Source organism: Pholcus phalangioides, unplaced genomic scaffold (genome assembly GCF_987345545.1).
Source record: "Pholcus phalangioides strain wild (caught in Gottingen) unplaced genomic scaffold, Ppha-v1.0 ptg000017l_1, whole genome shotgun sequence".
NCBI classification, from domain to species: Eukaryota; Metazoa; Arthropoda; class Arachnida; order Araneae; family Pholcidae; genus Pholcus; species Pholcus phalangioides.
The window spans coordinates 20,108,255-20,119,086 of record NW_028301610.1 but is presented as its reverse complement, the minus strand read 5'-3'; positions in this window follow the sequence as shown (position 1 = coordinate 20,119,086).

The window sequence follows — 10,832 nt, the reverse complement described above, 5'->3', positions numbered from 1 at the left end:
TTCCTCCAGCTGCTCTGGCGATTCAGTCGATTGCTCGGGAAAGCCGAAAAAAATATTTCTCCGAGAGAGCGGTTTTCAAGTTCATCCACTTTTCTCATAATCGCTTCACATTTTCCTACACAATCTCCAGCACACTTTGTATCTGAAATTGCCGAGGACACGATCATGACTTGCAGCTACACCTTCCAGCCTATCCAAGCGATTCTCAAGTTCAAATACATTCTTTTCAATATGTATTAAAAACACATAAACAAAAAAAAACATTATATTGAATCCATCGGCTTAAAAATAGGGCGGTCCCGTATATTTGACATTTTTTTCATCAACTTCCATTTCGGGCTTATAGTTAACGGGTTATAATTAAATTTTCAACTGTTGATCTGATAAATAATATATAAATTAATTTATAGACGTTAATAATTATTTAACAATTTGTTATTAACATTATTTAACCTTTACTTACAATGTCAGATTTTTACGGCACACGAACCTAATACATGATTGCTATACAGTATTAGGAAATTGGTCATCATACAGTGCAGTGATATGAATGACAATATGATCAGTCGGTTGACTGATCTGCAACAGTGCCGTGGGTCACTTAAGTGATTTGTAAATGTGCCGCGGGTAGTTTGAATGAGCTGTAACGGCACCGCTGGTTACTCGAATGATCTAAAAATGTTCCGTGGGACAACTGATCTGGAACTGTGCCACGGGTCACTCAGTGGATCTGAATGACAGATTACTCTAGTTACCCGTGGCACAATGTGCCGCAGGTCACTTGAGCGATCTATAAATTTTCCGCACACACTCAAGCGATCTGGGAATATGTGATTGGCCACACACGTGACGTGCAACTGCACCGCATGTCGCTTAAATGATCTGGACCCATTGTTACTCCAACAGCGACATGAAGGGCTCACCCGAGCCACCGAACCGAGAAGAGTAGACGGGGTACAGGACTTGACCTCCAGGTTGAGAAACACTCCCGGTGAAAATAATTATTCAGTAAGTATACTTTATTCCAATGGTGCTTAAAGTTTTTGTGAGAGTGTGGGCCACTTCATTCGTAAAATCGGAGCAACAGGACACTTTTTAGTGATCAGTGAATGCGCCTCTTGCCACTCATGTAATCTCAAAATGTACTACACACAACTTGAGTGATCTAGAACTGCACCGCAGGTCACTTGAGTGATCTGCACCGGTGGTCACGTAACTGGTAATGTGTTTAGTTTATTTTTACAAAATTAGTTTTAAGGCCACATGCAGTGGACCATTTAAGTGGTCTGCGAATGTGCCACGGACCACTTGAGTTATGTAGAACTTCACCGTGGGTTCACTTAGGTTATCTGTAAATGTGCCCTAGGTAAATTGAGAAGTCTGTTCATGTTTTGTGGGTCACTTAAATGATCAGGAAATGTGTCGCGGACCACTTAAGTGATGTGGAATTGCATTGCGGTTCACTTGAGTGGTAATGTGCCGCTTCGTTTATTTTTACATAACTAGTTTTAAGGCACCGGACCACTAAAGTAGAATTGCAATGCTGATCACTTAAGAGATGTTTAATCTGTGGACCTGGAATGTCTGAATCCATCTTGGAATGTGCAGTGGACCAATGCGGAATTGCACCGCGGATCACTTGAATGATCAGAAACTATGCCGTGGGGCACGAAAGTGAAGTAAGAATGTAGCGTGGGTCACTCAAGTTAGGTGACCCACATTCTGTGTTCGCACAGAATTCCACAGCACTGCTCGAGATGAGTGATCTGGAAATATTCCTTAGGCCACTCAAGTGAAGTAAGAACGAGCCACGGGCCACTTAAGTGACGTGGAAATGTACCGCGGGCCACTTAAGTGATCTGCAACAGCTCCCTAGGTCACTTAAATGATCCGAGAATGTGCCGCGGGTTACTTAAATGACGTGGAATCACACCGCCGGTAACTAAAGTGGTAATGTGTCGCTTAGTTTACTATCATAAAATTAGTTTTGAGGTCGCGGACCACATCAGATGATTTCGATGACCAAATTTCACTAGTTGAAGCATAAGTGCAAGGCGTATGATTATTTCTAAAGCGTCATCTATCGAGCTGTGTGTGAACTTCAAAATTATGGTAATTGCTCCGAATATTTAAGTAAAATGAAACGTTTTTATGTAAAAAATGTAGAGAGCGAGACACTAGGTCAGTGAGTGACCGAATGAATGACTCTCTTTTCATGACAACGTTTATCCGCGGCTCCCCGCAACAATTAGGTAAGAAATGATAATCGGTTAAAAAAGAACTTTTCTAAAGCACTGGACAAGCACTCGTCAATGTCGCCAGTTCACTGCCGACGCACACTTTGAGAACCATTATTATAGTATTCGTCGAGTTCGAATTTTCCAGAATTTACAAATTGATTGGCGTAACGATCTGCGAAATAGGAAATAAAACACAGCTGGTATATTTTTGAATCACACTTCGTTGAATTCATACAATGATATTACGTGGGAAGTAATTCTACTAGTTCAGGTTTGACAAATCCCATGCTCCAGGTCGCCATGGCGGCTAAAAAGTTGACATTTGCACCTAATTTTTTTTACTCAAGATACCTGAATTGAAGTCTGAGGACAGTATAAGGACGGATTCACATCTACAGACACACACCGTGTCGTGTCAGACACGGCAAACATTCTTTAACATAAAATCTATGAACGTATTCATATCTACCGTATCGTAGCTGCGCAGGTGTAGACAGGCATTTCTATATTAAAGAATGGTTGCCGTGTGTGACACGACATGGTGAGTGTCTGTAGATGTGAATCCATCCTTAAACTATCTGAAATGATAGCATGTCTGCTATCATGTAAAGGGGGTCCCTAAATCCCGAAGAAGTAAAAAAATATAAATACACGATTTTGTCGGGAGATAAAATATTGGTGTCGAATTTGTTTCCGATTTTTGTAACCTTTATACTAGTCACACCAACAATGATTGCAGAATAATACGTATTCAAGTGGGAAGATACATATTTTCGCTTATGATATCTGATCTAACCCATAACAATGGTATCTGTCATTTAAAAATAATTAATGTATTTGTAAACGTGCGAGTTTGAATTTTAAAAATCAGAAAAACCACAATAAGTTCATTATTCAAGAAATGAGTGATTTAATGAAGGTGATTGTTGAGTGAAATAACAAAAAAAAAAAAAATTATGAGGTAATAGTTTAGACAGAAAAAAGAAAACTGAATTCTGAAAATCTACCAAAAAAAAACAGTTGATATACATGACGTGATTTGAATGGCACATTTATACAATAAATTATTGAATTAGATTTTTTACTAGAATTATAATAGGATTCTTCGTGCCTTTATTGCAGCAAAATCATCAATCACATCAGAGTAGTCAATATTAGAGGAAATAGAATTTTCTATAGAAATAATGGCAAGGGAAGATAGACGTTCATTTGACATTATAGATCGCAAAAACGTTTTCGTCAATTTCGAAAACGATCGTTCATCTGAAGCTACTGTTACAGGTACAGTCAATAAAATTCTAAGAGCTATAGTAAGGTTTAGAAAAATGTCCTGAAATTTATTTTTTGTTATATATCGAAGTGTCGTGAGTGGTGAAACGAGGGATTTTGTTGTAGCTGAATTCGACAGTTTTCAGTTCTGTGAAAAGCTCGAAGCCATTGAAATCTCCTAAAATATTTCCTAATCAATGGCATGATTTTAAGAGCTCTTCATTTTCAATATGCGATATTTCAAACAAAAAGCCAAAATTTTCCTTCAAACTTTTCATCTGGTCAAATCGTTCGATAACCAACATCTGCGCTTGGTCCAGAGAGAATGACATTAAAAAAATGCACTTTAAAATGTAGTTCAGGCTCATCAATGAACCGGGACATTTTTTTTTCGATTCAATCAAATGCTTGCGGATCATTGGCTGTGTTACTGAAAGTGTGACGTCATTGACTAAAAATAGAAATAGGGTTGCTGTTATGTTGGCGATATTGGTTTCTTTCACCTCACGTTCTTTCAAAGTCCCGTTTTTATTATGACGTCACGATTACAATTGGCGAATTCAGGGGCTTTTCAAAGGTGATTTAGGGTTGCTCTAAATTGGAGATGACGTCAGAATGAGATTGGCGGGCTTTAGGGTTGCCCCTTTTCATTTGTTGACGTCAGACCCTGGATGACAGATGGATTTCCTCCCCTTGATAGTATCATCTCGGTTCTGTTGCTGTGTTGTGGTCTTGGGGTTGCCTTAATTTAGGGAAGACGCCAGATTTTAATAATGGAGCCACTGGTCCCTCCCAATAACCGAACTGATTAAATTGGCGAGCTCTAGGGTTGCCCCTTTTCATTTGATGACGTTGACCACGTAATAGGCGATCCTCGATTGACTCCTTCGCGCTAACTGAACGTCAAGTTCAAGGGATGATTTATGAATTTTCTCCCTGTTGTTGGCAACGGAACCGAGCTGATACTGTTTTGCGGTCTTGAGGTTGCCTTAATTTAGGGAAGACGCCAGATTTTAATAATGGAGCCATTGGTCTCTTCCCTTGACGGAACTGACTAAATTGGAAAGCTCTAGGGTTACCCTTTTCTCACTCGATGACGTCAGATCACGTAACAGCAAATCCCTGATTGTTCTCGTCGCTGTGAACTGTACACAGAGTAATAATACTATAGAGAGAGCGCGAGGGGTTACAATGTGAAGCAAAGATCCGGAGTCACGTGACTCCGGTCGAAAGGCTGGTCAGGGAATCTCGCTGGCAATGCTTTCCTTATGGCTACTCGTATGACGATCTACACGCGCTGTCTTATTTTTGATTAGAATGGCCAACACTTGCGCAGCTTTCGGATGTTCTGAGCGGTTTAGGAAAGGGGGACCAGTATCCTTTCACAAGGGAATACTTTTTTGCTTATTCCTCTTCTTATAAATTAAAAATTGGAATATTAAATTGACGATGCAATGGATTTCTGACGTAGTCTCAGTTTTTAACGACTCCATTTTGGATTTAATTCAATTAAAGTTCCAAGTTTTGGTAAAATTCAAATGTCATGAATCATTATTTAATGTTTTAATAGAATTTTTGGCAATAAATGATTGAAATTGTGAGTTTTATGAAGTTTTAACTGAAATATACGTCTCAGCAAGATTTGGCGAGATTTGGCGAGCTAGTGAGTTCATTCGAGTTTAGCTCAACTTGGAAGAAAATATGCTTTTCAGAAGGAGAAATTTATGAAAAATATTCTATTTAAATAGAAAGTGAGGAAACCCCCCCCCCCCTAGACAATTGCAGTTTTGCATAAAAATGCATAACAACCTCTAAAAATAATAGTATTTTTACCCCCCTTCACACCTGAGATAAAACTATTACAGAAAAGAAATTTTTTTATTCATTAATTTATGTTTGTTGTATGTGAAATTGCCGCTTCAAACAAGAAAATTAATTATTCAATTGATTTTTTGAGTCAATATCTGTACTAAGACCTGAAGTCATATATTGTGTACCTCAGATGTTATCTTGAAAAAGAATCATTCTAAAAACGATTTAATACCTTAAATTAAGATTAACATATGCATACTTTTGGAGCGAAGAGATTACATATGTCACACATATATATATATATATATATATATATATATGTGACATGTGTAAATATTATATTATATATATGAAATATTATATCCTAAAATATTATATATATATATATATATATATATATATATATACACACACACTTTAAATTATTACATATATACTCTACATGGAATTTTAATTCTTATAATTTAGAGAAATTGATGATGAGATTCTGTAATTTTCTTGAGTAAAATCTATTTTAATCCTGAAATATTATGTAAGTGTTTACAGTTTTGTGTGATGAGGTTATAAAAGGTTTTTCAGGAATGTTAGAAATGAAACTTTTTCTTATTGTTTGAATATTATTTCATGACTGAATATGGTATGAGTGTGGATGTGTTACATTACATAACATAATATGATGCATTATAATTAATTATACATTAATTAGGAGTATATAGAGTAATTGTAATGTTCTGGAAAGATATATTTTTGTTTTAATAACCCCTAGTATAAATAAATTTTCGAAATTAAAAGCGACAAAGTGAATGAAGAGAATATTTAAAAATATAAATGAATTAGGCTTTACAACATATACGTTGTTCCGTTTTCCAATATTTGTTTATTTTATAGAATTTATTTTTTCAAATCTGATACTCCCTAAATATTTCACATAAAAATGAGTGAAATTCATTGAAAAAATGAAGGAAAGTTTTCATCAACTTGATCGAATTGAGTCAAATTTCGTTACAGCAACATCCTAGCTTCTGCGAAAACGCGCCAAATGTAATAGCGCAGAACCTGTTCTTTCCCCGACAATACTGCTCATCTTTTCTTCACGTTCGACAAGTTTTATGAATAGCGTGCGCGGTCTATTTATATCTTTAGTCTATGGAACTGTACTGCAATTCGAGGTAATTGATGAACTTTCCCCCTACTGATAATAACGTAACTGGCTGCCTCGTGTAAAGTCTAATTAGGGTTGCCTTAAATGGAAGACGCCGGTTCGGGATAATGACGTCATCGGTCTTCCCCCATAACTGAGCTTGACCAGCCCCTACGGTATATTTTCTCATTGTTCCCCGACAGTTCTTCCTCCTCGAACTTCAATTAATTGTATTTTGCCCCGTTTTGCATTTAAACCATTTTTTGGGAGTGAAAAATCGGGTACCCCCCCAGGCCTCCACTATCGCATGAAACTCTCCGAAATTTTTTAACACAAAAGTATTGTATTTGTACTTTCTTTTTTGTTCGGAAAAACGAGTTAGAAGTGTTAACTCCCATTGTTTTTCTTGTGTTTAGAATTTTTGAATGTCCCGTGTTTTTCTTTTGACCATCCGTTCCGACTTTTTATCACATTATCGGGCCCGTATTTGTTACTGCTGATAATATATGCAGGTTTTTTCTTTATACGTGTAGTACTTCGCACGCAAATTTGTCAAGACCGGTTATGACCGAGAAGTTGTAGTCATAGTTGGAGAATTTCTATTGTATTTTGTGTGTACTGGTTTGTAACCGTTGCTGGGAATTCGTGGGGCTACAGGAGACATTTGCTTTGCTCTCCGGACTGGCGGGATGGAAGTATGCCCTGGCTGACGACGGTTGGGAACTACTGTTCCCTGTGCAGGCGGGGCTGCTCCCCAGACGGACGGTCTGGGTGGGAGCCTGGATCCTAACCACTCATATAGAGATACGAAATTTTCGTATCTCTATAATTATATTATTTTCATAATTATTAATTTTTGCAGCGTCAACTAAAAAGCGCCTACGAGTTATTTGACGAAATCGGGTCAAACCCATCTCCATAAACATTGAATGATTCAAGCCATTCTTAAGGCTCCAATTCGTACACCTAAAAAGAAGCTAAACTCATAACTAAATGTTTTATATACTAATTATTAACAAAAAATTCTATATTATAAAAGTGACGTTTTATCAAACTAATTTTAGTTTTTAGTATTTGTTAATTTGATGGCAAATTATAATTTGTTTTTGGTTTTTTGATCAAAATTCAAAAAATTGGTCTTTTTAATCCCATTTGGTTACTATACTATACGCTCCGAAAGATAGCGCTTTACAAACTTGAAATAACTGTGTCTTTCCACAGCGAATTTTGCGCAAAATACCACATAGTAGATTATTTGCGGGTATGACCACGGTACAGTTCCATATCACACAAAGGACCCTCGGCACATTTACAGATCATCGGTATCACATGATTAAGTTTACTAATACATGTATGTTTGCTTCCCCCCCAACTCTTCGAAAGTAATTTCTGGCTACGGTCCTGGGTTATGGGGACAGATAGCTGGGGAAAAAGCATTCAAGTTAATATTGTGGGAAGAAGATGAATACTTTTATAATCCAGACAGTGATGCTCCGTGATGTCATCAAGAGAAGAGAAAATTAGGGTTGCTCTAAGGTTGCTCTCTTCTTACCAACCGCTGACAATGGGTTAATTTCAATGCTAGTTGAAGGCTAAGAACTCAAAATTTCTCTTTAAGAAATCCATTGCGACCTACCCTCTAAGCCATATATGCTAAATCCATGAACCGCGGGCCGAATGTGGATCTCTGGGTTATCTGATGTGGCCCGCCACCTCAAACCTAATTTTGTAAAAATTAACTAGGCGGCGCATTTTTTTACAGATCCCATAAGTGACCCGTGGCACAATTCCAGAGCGGCCCCTGACACATTTTCGCATCGCTGAAGTATTCCCGTGACACATTCACATATTATTTAGCCCTCACATCGGCAATCCCGAGATATCTCGTGAAACTTGATCTGGTTTATTTCAGTCACCCCCGAAATAGTTCGGCTTGTTAACACGCTTTTATTTCTAATGCGGCAGTTATAATGCGGATCAGGAAAATTTTAAAAACCGCTTAAAGGGTTGAGTGACCAGTGACACAGTTCCAGAACACTTAAGCAATCCGTGGCATATTTAAGGATCCCTTGAGTGACACCTAAGCGGCCCGCAGTGCAGTTCTACATCACTCAAGTTACCCACGGCGCATTCCCATATTACTTAAGTGATCCGCGGCATGATTACGGATCACTTTAGTGACGAGCGGCACAGTTCCACAGCACTTAAGCCGCCCGTGACACATTTCTAAAACACACTTAAACAGCCCTGACACATTTCCAGATCATTTGGAAGATCCTCTGAACATTTAGTGATCACCAAAGTTACTTTGTGGAGGGCTTATCAATAGGGCGAATGTTAGATCAGGTGTCCCACAAACTAGTGAAAGGTTATTCTCGTTTTTGGGAAACCCAGTATGATGCCATAAGAATATCTCACATTTCTATAAAGAGTGGTTGATGCATCATTCAACCCCCCCCCCTTGCCATCGAAAGTCAGCAAACCCGAAACACCCTCCCACCTATGAATGCTGACGTAATACTTGAATGACCCCTAAAAATAATATCGAATAACTTCGATAGGTGATAATTTATTATTACATTTGAGATATTGGGTTTTTTGGACACCGTAGAATCAAGATCCGATATTTCTTAGGACCAGTGGTTCTCAAAGTGGGCGCGACGGAGGGGCCGTCTCAAGAGCACGCTGGGTCCTCCCGGGCAAAGTGATTTTTCTGAGGTCCCCTACCTGGTGAGACATGTTTGCTTTCGAAAATTTAAAATCAGATCTACTTTTTTACGATACCCCCTCTGTGCTTGAGGCCGTGCAGGGTGGGCCCATGTGTTACGACGGCACTGCGTCACGGTTCTTGGGCATCACAATGAGCCCAGAATGATGATATGACATACTACAGTCGAATCCCGTTTTAACGAATACCGTTATAGCGAAAATCTCGTTTTAACGAACACTTTTCTAATCCCCCAGATAAGTTCATAAAGAGGCATTTTTAAATAACCTCGAATTCCATTATAACGAAACTTCGTTATAACGAAGTGATTTTTACGGTCTCTTGGAGTTCGTTATAAGGGGGGGGGGGATTCGACTGTACTATTACTAGATTGGCAACACCTCAGCCGTAGACATCGGATGTGTGTTGAATTGCTCCCGTGTTTACATTTCATATTAAGCGATAAAAAAGGGATATTTATGCTACTTAATTAGTTAGTTCTTGTTTTTTTCATCGGTCATTATTAATATGCCGATTTCTGCAGTTGAATTTAGATGCCGTGTTGGTTATTTCTTTCATGTGCAGTATTTAATTATCCCGAAAATGCGTATATCTGTTAACCAACGAAGAGTCACATACAGGGGAAAAATCTGGAAGTGTGTTCTATATTTTTCTTTACCTACTTGCGACAGCAGGATCTACGGCGTTAGGGTACGTCCATAGTGCACCGCTTCCCGCTTCTCGCTTTATTGCTTAAACCACGGCAGTTGTAGAAGGCGAGATGATCCCGCGCGATTCTAGCCGGTGGTGGTTATAGTGCACCGCTCGCGGGAGCGTCTGCCTGCATGGGCAGTTGGCATCATGGAGCTATCACGTGGGGATCTATTGTGTGTTTTTGTTGACAACAAAAAATATTTATTATAAAATTAAACATGAAAGAATGACGAATGTACATGAAATTAATAGAACTCGCCTTGAAGTTGCAATAGGTTTAGTGTAATCGATAATTATAGTTAATTAATTAATTGATGATAAATCAGCATTTTCGCTTTTAGTGCCACAACAAATTTTCGATTAGAAAAACGAAAATTAATCGTTACAAAATTCCGTTTGATTTAGTTTTATCGTTAATTAGTTTATATTAATGATAAAACTAAATCATGATCGATAATTAACTAATCAACTAATAACGATAAAACTGAACTGGCCGATAATTAATTAACGGCAAAATCCGTTGGATTTCGTTTTATCGTTAATTAGTTTATTAACGATAAAACTAAATCATGATCGATAATTAGTAACGATAAAACGAAATCCAACGGTATTTTGATTAATTAACGATATCGTTTTCATTACGTCAACTAATTAACGATTAGTATTAACAATAATTAGGCGTCATAAAAACTCCGTTGGATTTAGTATGATAATTAATGATCCTTAATTAATTAATGATTTCGCTTATTATGTCATCACTAATTAACGATTCGTATTAGCAACAATTATCTATCACAAAAACTCCGTTGGATTCAGTATAATCGTTAATTAACCTTAATTAATGATTAACCAACGATATTGCTTTTATTATGTCATCTAGTTAACGATTAGTATTAACAATTAATCGTCACAAAAACTCCAATTGGATTCACTATAATTGGTAATTTTC